The following is a 15,016-nucleotide window of genomic DNA, read 5'->3' as shown; positions in this document are numbered from 1 at the left end:
GGGTTCTTTAAAAGAGCAGCAGATGCTTTAGTGAATGTGCTGTGTAGGGGAGATAGAGAAGAGGACTGAAATCAAATCTCAACAGCAAACAACCTAAAATGCATTCGATATTTCTGTTCTCTTCAAAGCCCCTTCTATTCCACCCAGTGCCGAATCTCTTTGCCTGTTCTTTTCCTTCCCTTTGCCCTGCACCCGCTTCCTGACTTTCCTGTAAGTTTTTTCGTTTTTTTTTTTTTTTTGAGACAGAGTTTTGGTCTTGTCCCCCAGGCTGGAATGCAATGGCACGATCTCGGCTCACTGCAATCTCCTCCTCTCGGGTTCAAGTGATTCTCCTGACTCAGCCTCCCGAGTAGCTGGGATTACAGGCACCTGCCACCACGCTGGCTAATTTTTGTATTTTTAGGAGAGACAGAGTTTCATCATGTTGGCCAGGCTGATCTTGAGCTCCAGACCTCAGGTGATCCACCTGCCTTGGCCTTCCAAAGTGCTGGGATTACAGGCGTGAGCCACCGCACCTGACCCTTTCTTGTAATTTTAAAATTCTTTACATTTTCATTATGCAGAGCAATTTAATTGTGACCAGATTCGTAGTCAAGTTTACCTACTCAAACCCACTGAAATGCTCACAAAATAAAAGACCCTAAGGTGTTGGGAATTCCCGAGAAAGCAGATCGGCATTATTGTTTATTGCTTGGAATCTCATTCCTCAACCCATCTGGCTAATCAGTGGATTTCTTCCTGGTAAATATAGGACTGTCCCTAAGAGGAAGTCTTATTCCAGCTGCTAAGGAAGAAAAATTTCCTCTGTCTCATTACACCAGAAACTGGAAAGCAAAACTAGTCATTAGAATGTTGTTCAGTTTTCAGGGAATCAGAGTGAAAGTAGCTGGGAGGCTCTCAGGGAAACTTCAGGCTAAGCGAAGGGCAGGCTTGGCACTTGCGCTCTGGGCTTGAGTGTGTCATTCTAATGATGGTGTGACTGTAGCCAGGTTCATGGATGGGTAAACCCTAATCATTGCTTCCTTCCCAGCGTGCCTTCTGGGCTGCAATCTAGACTTTCCCCTCTCCACTTGATCTGTCATTATAATACTGTGTGACTTCGAGTATGTGTTCATATTTTATTGATTTCATTTTGTATAATAATTAGCTGCTTCCAAGGCACCTTCATTTCAGGAGTTAGAGTTTGCCACATCTCTCTTGTAGGATGCACTCATAGCGGAGGAAAGATTTCTTTTTCTCACCCATTGCTAGGTTCATGACTGAGGCCCTTATAATATAATAAAAGACAGATGAATAGGAGAAAAGCATACAAATTTATCTGATGTCAGTATTACATGCCTGGGTGAAGTGGCTTATGCCTGAAATCCCAGCACTTTGGGAGGCCGAGGTGGAAGGATCACTTGAGCCCAGGAGCTGAAGACCAGCCTGGGCAACATGGTGAGACCCCGTCTCTATTTAAAAAATAAATAAAAAAGTTTTACGTGATACAGTAACCTCAGAAATGAAGACTCCAAGAAACAGGTAATCTTGCATATTGTTATGCATAGATTAGATGAAGTAGATGGTCTTGCAGAAATATGATTGGACAAAGGGGTAATAAACTGGGGAGAACTTAGCCAGGCCTGTTAGTTAGATTCTTCTCCATGTCCTTGTGTTTTCAGAGACAAGGATGTTCCTTTCTTCAGGAGACAGCAGGGGTACCTCTTGAATGAGGGTCTCATGACCTGCTTCAGGGGAGAAGGGCAGTGGGGATAAGGTGAGAGGGACCTTCCTCCTTCTGCTATTGTCTCAAATGTCAAGGTGCCATATTTCGGGGTAGCCTGTCCTGAACCCTACCACGCTCTTCAGAAAGCATTCTTGGCAATTGCCGATCTGCTCATAGACTCATCATAGGTAGTAAAACTGTGAGAAACCTGTACACCGTCTGTCCCCCTTTTACTGAGTCTCAGAAGAATAAAACTACTTGCCCAAGTGAGCAGAGTTTGCATTGTAGCTAGGACTAAACCCCGGCCCTTCTGTGTCTAGTTACTACGTTTCAGCAACGGGACAGCCTTATCTCGCTGCCTATCAACATGGTTTGTGGTTGTTCTTTTCCCTGTTGCTCTTTGATTAGGCCACTGTCTCCTTGAAAAGTGGAAGTGTATCTTCTCTAAGATATGGTTAGGCTCTCAGTGGGCACCCAATGTATGTTGTTTATCCATTTTAACAGACAATTTTAGAGCTCTCACTATATTAGAGCATGTTCTGTATATATGTGCTAGTGCTGGAGATGTAGAAGATGAAAAAGACATACTATCTTTTATAAGAAGCTCATCGTCCATGAGGCAGCTATAATAGATGTACAGAGACAATATATATAAGTACAAGGGAAGTAGAGAGAAATTTCTTCAAAGGGCTCAGAAAACTTTTTTTTTTTTTGAGACGGAGTCTCGCTCTTTCTCCCAGGCTGAAGTGCAATGGCGCGATCTCAGCTCACTGCAACCTCCGCCTCCCAGGTTCAAGCGATTCTCCTGCTTCAGCCTCTGGAGTAGCTGGGATTATAGGCAAGTGCTACAAATTTTTCTTTTTTTGTGTGGGACGCCCATGTAGAGACAGACAGGGTTTTGCCATGTTGCCCAGGCCAGTCTTGAACTCCTGAACTCAAGCAATCCACCCACCTTAGCCTCCCAAAGTGCTGAGATTACAGGTGTGAGCCACTGTACCCAGCCTTATATTTCTTACTTGTAATTATTATAATAATTATTGCTGAAATAATTGTATTTTACTGTCACAATAGGAAAAAGCCTGTCTTCTCAAAAATGTCTCCTACTATACTGCCTTACTGTCTGAAATGCTCCCCTTAGGGCTTCTTTAAAAATTCACAAGTCTTTATTAAAATACACATGTAATTAGGAAGCCAACTCTAGGATATCAGTCATTCATTCTTTAGCAAGAATTCAATTGCCCCTAATAGGGTCCAGAGGAAATGGGCTATATAATGATAAGTCAAAAGAATTAATATGGCCGGGCATGGTGGCTCACAACTGTAATCCTAGTACTTTGGGAGGCCAAGGCGGGTGGATCACAAGATCAAGAGATCGAGACCATACTGGCCAACATGGCGAAACCCCATTTCTACTAAACATACAAAAATTAGCTGGGCATGGTGGCATGTGCCTGTAGTCCCAGCTACTTGGGAGGCTGAGGCAGGAGAATTGCTTGAGCCTGGGAAGTGAGGTTGCGGTGAGCCGAGATCGTGCCATTGTACTCCGGTCTGGGCAAAAAGAGCAAAACTCCATCTCAAAAAAAAAAAAATTGAGGCATGGACTTGAATCACATTTGCAACCAGGATAAGGGTGGGGTGTGGGCAGCAAAAAGTCAGTCTAATGAGGGTGCCCAGCAAATGGATCGTCCAGCTTTCATCAGCCTCTCAATTCTGCTTTATTCTCTACTGGCCTTGTCTGCACTGTAACTCTTTTGTTTTGTGATGGAAACTCAAATTCTTTGTGAAAAATGGCCCTGGAGCTCCTTGTAGAAATGACTGATTCTATGGCTGAGGCAGGAAATATACAAGATGAGATGGAACATATTGCAGTTCCTGCAATAAGGCATTGCTCAACAAAACAGAACCAAAAAAGCCCAAAACCAAAACCTCCCTGGGTACCCACGATATTGGGGGGTATGTCAAAGGGTCACAGGGGCCAAATGAAAGAGCTCCCAGTGGTGAAAGTTGCAATGATTTGAGAAGCAAAGTAAATAAAGCAATATTGAATTACAATCCAACATATAAAGTAAATATCCATGAGTCCGTATGAACATAAGTGAATGACTAAGTAAATTAATAAATGGGGATGAAGGGCCAAACCTCCTGTGCAGAAAAATTCTAAATAATTTATATACATACACTGCCCTCAATGAGGGGGCGCTTAACTCCCCACTCCTTAAGTGTGACCAGCTCATAGTGACTTCTTTCCAAAGGGGACAGTTACAGAAAGGCAGAAAAAAGAGTAACTTTGGAAAAATCTGTCAAGTATAACTTCAGCCAGGTGATCAGAATCAGCATCAGCAGTGGGATATCAGGCTGATCATTGGTGTCCTTAATATGATATGACAAAAATGGCACTTTACCTCTGGGATCTTCCTCCTTCAAACTCATAACCCTAGTCTAATTATGAGAAAAACAGAAAATTCCTACAGGGGCACATCTTACATAATACCTGACCAGTATTCTTCAAAAATCCCAATGTCATCAGAAACAAGGAAGGTCTGATATATTTCACAGCCAAGAAGAGCCTAAGGAGACACAGCAATTAAATGTAATGTGGTTGCTAGTCATGGTAGTTCACGCCTGTAATCCCAAGCACTTTGGGAGGCTGAGGCAGGAAGACTGCTGGCGTCCAGGAGTTTGAGACAGCCTGGGCAACATGGCAAAACCCTGTCTCTACTAAAAATACAGAAATGAGCCGGGTGTGGTGGCTTGTGCCTGTGGTCCCAACTACTCAGGAGGCTGAGGTGGGAGGATTGCTTGAGCCTGGGAGGTCGAGGCTGCAGTGAGCTGTGACTGGACTAACGCAGTCCTGCCTGGGTGACAGACTGAGACCTTGCCTCCCTGCCTCAAAAAAAAAAAAAAAAAAAATATATATATATATATATATATATATATATATATATATATATCTGTGTGTGTGTGTGTGTGTGTGTGTGTGTATTAAACATGATTTCCTATGAGGGATTCTGGAACAGAAAAAGGACATAAAGGACACTTGGTTAAAACTAAGGAAATCTGAATAAAGTACGGACTTTAGTTAATGATAATGTATCAGTATTGGTTCATTAGTTGTAATGAATGTACCATACTAATGCAAGTTGTTAATAGTAGGGGAAACTGGGTGTGTGGTGAGCATGGGGGATATGAAATTGTCTTTGCTGTGTCCTCAATTTTTCTATAAATAAAACAGTCCTAAAAGATAAAGTCTAATGTAAGACCCCAATCTATGAAATTAGTAGAAGAAAACATAGGTGAAATATTTTAAGACATTGGTCTGGGCAAAGAAGACCTCCAAAGCACAGACAACAATCCAGGTGAATTCTTGGAGCTAAAAACAAAACAAGGCCGGGCACGATGTCTCACGCCTGTAATCCCAGCACTTTGGGAGGCCGAGGTGAGCGGATCATGGGGTCAAGAGATCGAGACCATCCTGTCCAACATGGTGAAACCTCATCTCTACTAAAAATACAAAAATTAGCTAGGCATGGTTGTGCGTGCCGGTAGTCCCAGCTACTCGGGAAGCTGAGACAAGAGAATCACTTGAACCCGGGAGGCGAAGGTTGCTGTGAGCCAAGATCGCGCCACCGCACTCCAGCCTGGTGACAAAGCAAGACTCCGTCAAAAAAAAAAAAAAAAAAAAAAAAGGCACAGACAACAAAAGCAAAAATAGACTAATGGATTATATCAAATGAAAAGCTTCTGCACAGCAAAGGAAACAATCAACACAGTGAAGAAGAGACAGTCTGTAGAATGGGAGAAAATATTTGCAAAGTATTCATCTGAAAAGGGATTAATATCCAGTTTTTACAAAGAACTCAAACAACTCAGCAGAAAAAAAAAATCTGATTTAAAAAAATGGGCAAATGAGCTGAATAGACATCTCTCAAAAGAAGACATACAAACAGCCAACAGGTATATGAAAAAATGCTCAACATTACTTATCATTAGGGAAATGCAAATCAAAACCACAATGAGATATCATCTCACTGCCGTTAGAATGGCTAATATAAAAAAGACAAAAAATAACAAATGCTGACAAGGACGCATAGAAAAAGGAACTCTTTGTTCCCACTGTTGGTGGGAATGTAAATTAGTACAGCCATTATTGAAAAGAATATGGAGATTCCTCAAAAATCCCAAAACAGAACCACCATATGACCAGCAATTACACTCCTGGGGGTATATCCAAAGGAGAGGAAATCAGCGTGTCAGAGAGTCATCTGTACTCCCATGCTTACTGCTGCACTATTGTCAATAGCCAAGATATGGAATCAACCTAAGTGTCCACCAACAGATGAATGGATACAGAATATGTGCTATAATATACAATGGGATACAATTTAGCCATAAAAAGAACAAAGTTCTGTCATTTGCAGCAACATGAATGAGCTTGGAGGGCATTATATTAAGTGAAATAAGCCAGGCACAGAAAGATAAAGACCACACATATTCTCACTCATATGTGGGAGCTAAAAAAGTTGATCACATGGAAATAGAATAGAATAATGGTTACTAGAGGCGGGGAAGGGTAAGAGGAAAGAGGGAGTAGCCAGAGATTGGTTCATGGATATAAAATTACAGCTAGACAGGAAAAATAAGTTCTAGTGTTCTACAGCACTGTAGAGTGACTGTAATTAGCAATAATGTATTTTATATTTTCAAATACTTAGAAGAACAGATTTTTAAAAAATTAATTTTTTTTTTTGAGACAAGATGTCTGTCTGTTGCCCAAGATGGAGTATAGTGGCACAACCACAGCTCACTGCAACCCTGAACTCCTAGGCTCAAGAGTTCCTCCCATCTCAGCCTCCAAAGTAGCTAGGACTACAGGTGTGAGACCCCATCTTGGCTAAGAAGAAGAGGCAGAGTCTCGCTATGTTATCCAGGCTAGTCTCAAACTCCTGGCCTCAAGCTGTCCTCCTGCCTTGGCCTCCCAAAGTGCTGGGATTACAGGCGTGAGCTACCATGAAGAGCAGATTTTTTAATGTTCCCAACACAAAGAGGTGATAAATGTTTGAGGTAATGGATATCCTAATTACTCTCATTCAATCATTACCCATTGTATACATTTTTTGAAATATCACATTGTACTCCATAAATACATACAATTATGTTAATATCACATTGTACTCCATAAATGTGTACAGTTATCAAGTTAATATTTAAAAATAATAAAAGAAAAATTATAAAAGTCGAATAATTAATTTAAAAAGAAAAAGAAAAGGCAAAAAAAAAGGCCCTAGAAAAAAAATATAACCACTGGTGCTGCCAATGCAGTTAGGAGATTTAACGAATATCGTTCTTAGAAAGACTGGAAGTTTCATGGGAGAAATTGAATATGAGAATTTATGAAGACCTGGGTATACACCCCTTTGGAATGTCAAAGTCTCCTCTTATTTTTTATTTATTTATTTTTTTGAGATAGAGTCTTGCCCTGTCACCCAGGCTGGAGTGCAGTGGTGTGATCTTAGCTCACTGCAACCTCTGCCTCCTGGGTTCAAGCAATTCTCCTGCCTCAGGCTCCCGAGTAGCTGGGATTACAGGTGTGCGCCACCACGCCTGGCTAATTTTTTTTTTTTTTTTTTTTGTATTTTTAGTAGAGACAGGGTTTCACCACATTGGCCAGACTGGTCTGGAACTCCTGACCTCAGATGATCCACTTGCCTCAGCTTCCTCAAGTGCTGGGATTACAGGCGCCCGCCACCATGCCTGACTAATTGTTTGTATTTTTAGTAGAGATGAGGTTTCACCATGTTGACCAGGCTGGTCTCAGACTCCTGATCTCAGGTGATCCACCTGCCTCAGCCTCCCAAACTGCTTGGATTACAGGTGTGAGCCACTGTGCCTGGCTGACAGATGAATTCTTTTGGGAGGCTCTGCTTTTAGGCAAAAGAGGGGAGTTTAGAAAAAATAAAATTAAACAAAAGGACTCTTCACAGGGACCCTTCAGTGGAATGCTGGATCTCCCAATGTCACCAACACAAACCTGTGTTTACTGTGGTCAGGGAGATGCCACTTAGTCACAGCTCTGACAGTGTCTCCGGAGTGGGTGGCAAGGTGCAAATGGATTGAGAAGCGGAAATTTCGTTTAAGGCATGTCTTTGCAGTGTGGAGGCTTGACTAGGATTGGGTAAGGATCATGATGCAATTGTCCAGCATTGGTGGAAACAGTGAGGTGAGGATTCTGAGGTGAGGGGCTCAAACATTTTAGGGCTCACACCATCTGTTTTCTGTTTTCCATGGAAGAGTTAATGAGCCTTCTGGAAGTTCCTGTCATGGACAATCACGACAGTTACCACTAGAGTCTGCAGGAATGGGAAAATCATGCTAATGAAGATGACGAAACAGTGAAGTCAAGTTCATGAGAGCTGGGGGTTTGTGGGAGGTGTGGTGGGGTCATTTTAGTCCTCAGCATCCGAAGCTATATGCTTAGAGGGTTTTGGTTCTCAGATTTCTCTGCAAGACTAAAAGAAAAAAGATCAATATACAGTAGTAAACAAAAATGGATTCATGCTCGCCACACTACTGCTACTTTTTCTTCGACCTTTATAATCTATCACGGCTGCCCCTCCATGTCTTACAGCCGGGTCGAGGTCGTTCCTTTTAATCGGAGAATCATTGCAAAACTCCAACGTCCAAGTTGCTTTGTGGCTGGTGGCCCTATGTTCTGATTGTTTAGTTGAGACAGAACTGGCAAGGGAACAGGTTCTTAGGCCACGACTTCCACTGTCTTATTTTTACTTTAAAACAAAACAAATAACCCTCTTCCAGATTCTTATGACAATTTTCTCAAGGGGAAGAAAATCCAAATCTTCCCTGTCAGTCTGCACTTGGCTTGGGGGAGAGCAACTCCCTCACTGCTTTGTCCCCATGAAGCTGGCTGGGTCCCCTCTGCAGGTTTGAGAGCACAGGATGAGAATGTCAGAGGGTTTGGAGACTCAGAAGCTCAAGGTCACTTGGCCAACACCATAAAAGTCATCTGCCTGGCTGAACAGTCATTTGAGGAATATAGTTTTGAAGACACACTCCCACTTAAGGAGTGACTGCCTAGGGGTTGAAATCCTCCCTGGTGTGCAACGCAGTCTCTGAGCAATATTTTTATCTAATTTTTAAAAATATACGGGGAGTATCCTTTCCTTATGACTTTTTTCTGGTCACCCTGATGTGTGTGTTTTGCAAGCTTGGGTGTAATTATCCCTCCCATCCTGCCGAAGGGGCCTGGGGTGTGCCCCCAGAGTTTTCTGGAAAGTTCAAGACAGATCTTTTTGGCCGGGCTTGGTGACTCACGCCTGTAATCCCAGTAATTTGGGAGGCCGAGGTGGCGGATCACCTGAGGTCAGGGTTTCGAGACCAGCCTGGCCAACATGGCGAAACCCTGTCTCTATTAAATATACAAAAATTAGCGGGGTGTGGTGGTAAGCACATATAATCCCAGCTACTAGGGAGGCTGGGGCAGGAGAATCACTTGAACCCAGGAGGCGGAGGTTGCAGTGAGCTGAGATCGTGCCACTGCACTCCGGCCTGGGTGATGGATCCGGACCCTGTCTCAAAACAAAACAAAAAACAAAACAAAAAACAAAAAAAGCCACACACACATACCTTTTAAGTCCAGCCACCAGGCCCCATTGCTTTTCCTCAATTGCCTCAGAACACCAAGCCCTCCCCCTCTGGCTTTCCCATCCTCAGCCTTGTTCTCCCCTCCCCTTAGCCCTTGGCACCCTTAAACTTTTTTCCACTTGCTATATTTCTTTCTTTCTTTTTTAAACAGGAACACAATATCTCTCTCCAAAGCAGGGTTTGCGTGGCATGTAGTAGCAGCCATTACAAAGAGAACAAGTAATTTCTTAGCCTTTCAGCGCTGCACTGCCTGTTTTTTTGTGAGTGGCCAGTGCACCTGTTGTGATAAGCAGTACTCCCTTCTCAAGCAATTTGAAAAGAGGGCAAACCCTGCACCCCACTCCCACCCCCTTTCTTTTAAGTGGATGTTAATAATTTTAAGGGGGTTGGGGAGAGAAGACCCGTTCTCCGGATGGATTCTTTAGTCTGACACTCACAAGGCTCTGGGAGGCTGCTAAGAGAAGAGTGCAGCCCTTGCTGGCTTCATCAGGGGCTGTGCCAGGCCAGGCTCAGCGAGACAGGGTAGATGGAAGTTGGCTTCCGTTTGGAAACGGAGGCTTTCCTTTCCTTTCCTTGTTCTCTGTGGGCTGTTTTGGTTTATTTGTTCCATGGTTCTCTGAGCTTCTTTGTTTGACCCTGGCTGGTAAAGAGCCTGGAGGCTTTGGTGAAAAGAAGCTTCCCCCAGCAAAACACATTTTGGCATAAGGAGAATAAAAGGCTTCCATTTTTCCTAGGGTGGGTGGGTGGGAGGCATGCATATGGCCTCTTCTGGTTTTTTTTTTTTTTCTTTTCTTTTTTCTTTTCGAAAGTCTATTAACCTCAAGCTGGCAAAAGGTGTCAGCCTGACAGGCTGGAGAGTGGAAATTCTCTGTTTGGCCCCGGACAAGTGGCCCTCTGGCCTGTCATAGGTAACACCATGTCTCAGGGGACGAGGAGTCCAACATTCTGTGCATGAAGCTCCGGGGAAGTCACCTACACCCTCCCCTGCCTCGGTCTAGTCAAGACAGGGGACCCTCTTTGTGAGCCTGAAGTTTCTCTGGGGTGCTGTGGCTGGCAGGCCCCCTGTGTGGAGCACCTGGGAGGTGTTTGTGTGACAGCTGGAGGGGGCAGGCCTGGCCTGAGAGGGGACTGGGGCATGCCACCCCAAATATACCACTTTGACAGAAGAATTGAGCTGGAGGGATTGAAAGAAAAAAAATCTTTAGACTGGGCATGGTGGCTTACACCTGTAATCCCAGCACTTTGAGAGGCTGAGGGGGAAAGATCACTTGAGGCCAGGAGTTTGAGACCACCCTGGGCAACATAGCAAGACCTTGTCTCTATTAAAAAAAAAAAAGAAAGAAAAGAAATAAAAAGTCTTTTAAAACATTTAAGATAAATTCTTCTTCTAGTTTTTCTTTTAACAGATGGGGGCTTGCCATGTTGCCTAGGCTACTCTTGAATTTCTGGCCTCAAATGATCCTCCTGCCTCAGCCTCCTGAAGTGCTGGGATTACAGGTGTGAGCCACCGTGCTCGGTCCCCCCAAAATCTTTTATCTTCCAAAAGGTGGAGCCTCTCAAAAAAACTCAATTGTCATAAATCTCCTCCCAAGAGCAACTCAGTAATCTCTTCTCAGAGTCTAGAACTCAGCACCACACCCAAACAGATACTGTCACCAAACTCTCAAATCTCTCATCCATTCTCCTAGGAGCCCATTTCTCCTTCCAAAAGTCATTTGCTTTTCCATTAGTGCCCTCTCTCCCCAACCCTTCCTCCAGTAAGTTAGGTACATAGACCTCAAATTCTGTTTTTTTTTTTTTTTTTTTTTTTTTGAGACAGAGTCTTGCTCTGTCGCCCAGGCTGGAGTGCAATGGCGCAATCTTGACTCACCGCAACCTCCACCTCCTGGGTTCAAGTGATTCTCCTGCCTCAGCCTCCTGAGTAGCTGGGACTACAGGTGCCCATCACCATGCCTGGCTAATTTTTGTATTTTTAGTAGAGACGGGGTTTCACCATGTTGGCCGGGCTGGTCTTGAACTCCTGACCTGAAACGATCCACCCACCTCGGCCTCCCAAAGTGCTGGGATTACAGGTGTGAGCCACGGTGCCTGGCCAGTAGACCCCAAATTCTAACCACCCCTGTGAGTTGCTCCTCACTGGGTGCTCTCATACGTAAGGAAGATGCACAGGTTTACCAATTCCTGTTGGTTTTTCTCTCGTGAATCTGTCTTTTATCAGCTTAGTTTATAGGGCACTAGTCAATAACCTAGGAGGGTAGAGGTAAAAAGGTTTTCTTCCCGTACACCTGTGTCCTTACTGAGACCTCTCTGTGGCTTGGGAAGTCTTTGAGAACACCAGACAGCAGGCAGCACAGCCCCTGGCTCCCAGTAACCTCCCAAAAAGATTTGGTGAGTCCAGGCATGGTGGCTCATGCCTGTAATCCCAGCACTTTGGGAGGCTGAGGCAGGTGGATCACCTGAGGTCAGGAGTTCAAGACCAGCCTCGCCAACGTAGTGAAACCCCGTCTCTACTAAAAATACAAAAATTAGCTGGGTGTGGTGGCAGGTGCCTGTAGTCCCAGCTACTGGGGAGGCTGAGGCTGGAGAACTGCTTGAACCGGGGAGGCGGAGGTTGCAGTGAGCTGAGATCATGCCACTGCACTCCAGCCTAGGTAACAGAATGAGACTCTGTCTCAAAAAAAAAAAAAAAACAAACAACAACAACAACAACAAAAAACCCCAAAAACAAAAAACAACCCAAAAAGATTTGGTGAGTAAATAACAGAATATCTTACTCCGAGTGACAGCATTTAAATGCAAGTGGTCCTAACCAATCTGTGTATTAGTCACTCAGGGCTTCAGCTGAGATCTGTAGAGTGGGTGATGGGGTTCTGGAGGAGGGGAAAGGGCATTTTGGAGGGAGGGGTTGAGTCTCTGTGTGCAGGTCTTGCATTGTTGATTTAAGATGGGGTGTGGGGCCCAGCTGTATGCCTATTCAATGTATTAGTAATTCGTCAGGCACACCTAACTTTGTGGTTCTAGGTGTGTCTCTTCTAACCCACTCATGGGCCAACCAGGGGCCAATCAGCCTTTTTCTTATCTGGTATTGGCACCAGGGAATTATAAGGCTTTAAAGCCAAGTACTAAGTTTCCAGGGTTGGGGCCACTTGGCTACCTCCGGGAGGCTGTGATTTGAATCTCATATCTGATCTGCTATGGGTTCCTCCCCTGGCCATTCCCACAAGGTAAACTTTCATCCTCTTCTGCTGACTTTTCCTTATGGTTTTGTCCTGCTCAACTGCCTGCCAGTGTCAACTCCTAATGCCTGCTTTCAGATATTTTGAAGAATGGGACTTCAACAGGGCTTTCTCCTATCCTGATCCAATTGATACGCAATCAGTTGATGTATTATTAAAGGATTTTACAGCTGCAAAGGGTTGGAGATCATCTTAAAGGGAGATTTCTGGGGTTAAAAGTTGACCTGGTACTGGCTGGGTGCGGTGGCTCACGCCCGTAATCCCAGCACTCTGGGAGGCCGAGGCAGGCGGATCACGAGGTCAGGAGATCGAGACCATCCTGGCTAACACGGTGAAACCCCGTCTCTACTAAAAATACAAAAAATTAGCCGGGTGTGGTGGCGGGTGCCTGTAGTCCCAGCTACTCGGGAGGCTGAGGCAGGAGAATGGCGTGAACCCGGGAGGCGGAGCTTGCAGTGAGCCGCGATCGTGTGAAGACACTCTAGCCTGGGCAACAGAGCAAGACTCCGTCTCAAAAAAAAAAAAAAACAAAAAACAAAAGTTGATCTGGTACTTATTTCAAAGAATACACGTCATTATTTCTAAATGGCCCTTGCATTTTACAAGAAAATGGAACTGTGCAGTGGTTATTGTGGAAGAGGATGTACCTTTCTTTTCCAAGTGCTTGGGGTGGGTTACCTGTCCTGGGAAGACAGCTTAGGGTCTTCTGTTTGATAGCATCCAGCTTGGAGGGAAACTAGGGACCCCTTAACATGGGAGTAGGAGGTAATTGCAAGAGGTCACACCAGGAAATTAAATAATATACTAAATGGCACAGCAAGAAGGCAGTATCTTTCAATTCCCTTTTATGCCCACTGATTAGATCAGAGAGCCTCAGCTTTGTCCTAAAATGTCTTGAACACTTCTCTGACACCAATTCTTCTTCTCCTTTTCTATCGTCTTCCTCTTCTTCTTCCTCATCATCGTTCTTTTGGTAAGTAAGGGAGCAATTCCCAGGCTCTCAGCTTTCAGGAGCTTGCTGGAATCTAGAACATTTTCTCCATTGTGTTTATTTTTCTGGCTGCCTTGTGTTTATGGCAAGTGACATTGGTTTTCCCTTCACCGTTACTGTTCAAAATTTGTACTTAATGTCAGAATATTTAAATATAAAATGTGAATTGATTTAAAGATGAAAGTGGCAGGTAGAATTGGATGTGGCACATATTTTGAAGGTGGTATGTGGATGACCATTGTTCCTAATTCCTTCCCAATTCTAGTATACTCTTGCCCATTAACCCATCCTTTTTTGAGGAGATTTCATGTCAGTTTCTTCTCTTTTGTTCTTATCTTCTTCACCACCAACTTCTGCTGCTGGGAGATTTCTGGTTTTTTTTTGTTGTTGTTGTTGTTTTTTAGACAGGGTCTCCCACTGCCACCCAGGCTGGAGTGCAGTGGTGAGGTCATAGCTCACTGCGTCTTGACCTCCTGGGCTCAAGGGATCCTTCTACCTCAGCCTCCTAAGTAGCTGGGACCACAGATGTGCCCCACCATGTCTGGCTAATTTCTTATTTTTTGTAGAGATGTGGTTCTCTCTATGTTGCCCAAGCTGGTCTCGAACTCCTGGCCTCAAGCAATCCTCCTGCCTCAGCCTCCCAAAGCTCTAAGATTACAGACCTAAGCCACCTCTCCTTTGCAGCCCATGCCCACTCTTTCTCTAGTTTGCCACAGAGTGTTCAGGTGAGCAACAGCGACAGGAATATCAGCAGAGGCAGGCATGTCTCTTGCTTGTCTGATACTTTTTTTTCCCCCTGAGACAGAGCTTTGCTCTTGTTGCCGAGGCTGGAGTACAATGGCATGATCTTGGCTCACTGCAACCTCCGCCTCCTGGGTTCAAGCGATTCTCCTGCCTCAGCCTCCCGAGTAGCTGGGATTACAAGCGCCCACCACCATGCCCAGGTAATTTTTTGAATTTTTAGTAGAGATGGGATTTCACCATGTTGGCCAGGCTGGCCTTGAACTCCTGACCTCAGGTGATCCACCTGCCTCCGCCTCCCAAAGTGCTGGGATTACAGGTGTGAGCCACCGTGCCTGGCCATCTGAATACTTTTAACATTTGTTTTTGCACTTCTAGTTGGGGTGTGGAGCTCCTGTGCTTAACTTCTGGGTTTACTGTCTTAACTCCTCTCTTGGGTTGCCAGGCCTTACAGTGTTGTGTCCTGTTTAACCCATCTCTGCATCTTGCACGGAGCCCAGGCCATTGAGAATGCACAGGAGGCCCCTAATATTGGTTGTAAACTGATCACTATGGCATTTTAGCAATTGTCAGATTCATTTGGTCAATGTTGGCAGCCTCTGGGAATTAAAAGACAGGTGGAGGTTACACAGCCCATCCTCCACAGCCACAGCCTCATGGTCAGGTTGAAAGCCAAGTCTTTTT

This window comes from Pongo abelii, chromosome 5 (assembly GCF_028885655.2).
Source record: "Pongo abelii isolate AG06213 chromosome 5, NHGRI_mPonAbe1-v2.0_pri, whole genome shotgun sequence".
NCBI lineage: Eukaryota > Metazoa > Chordata > Mammalia > Primates > Hominidae > Pongo > Pongo abelii.
The sequence above is the reverse complement of the archived record's forward strand: the minus strand, read 5'-3'. Positions refer to the sequence as shown.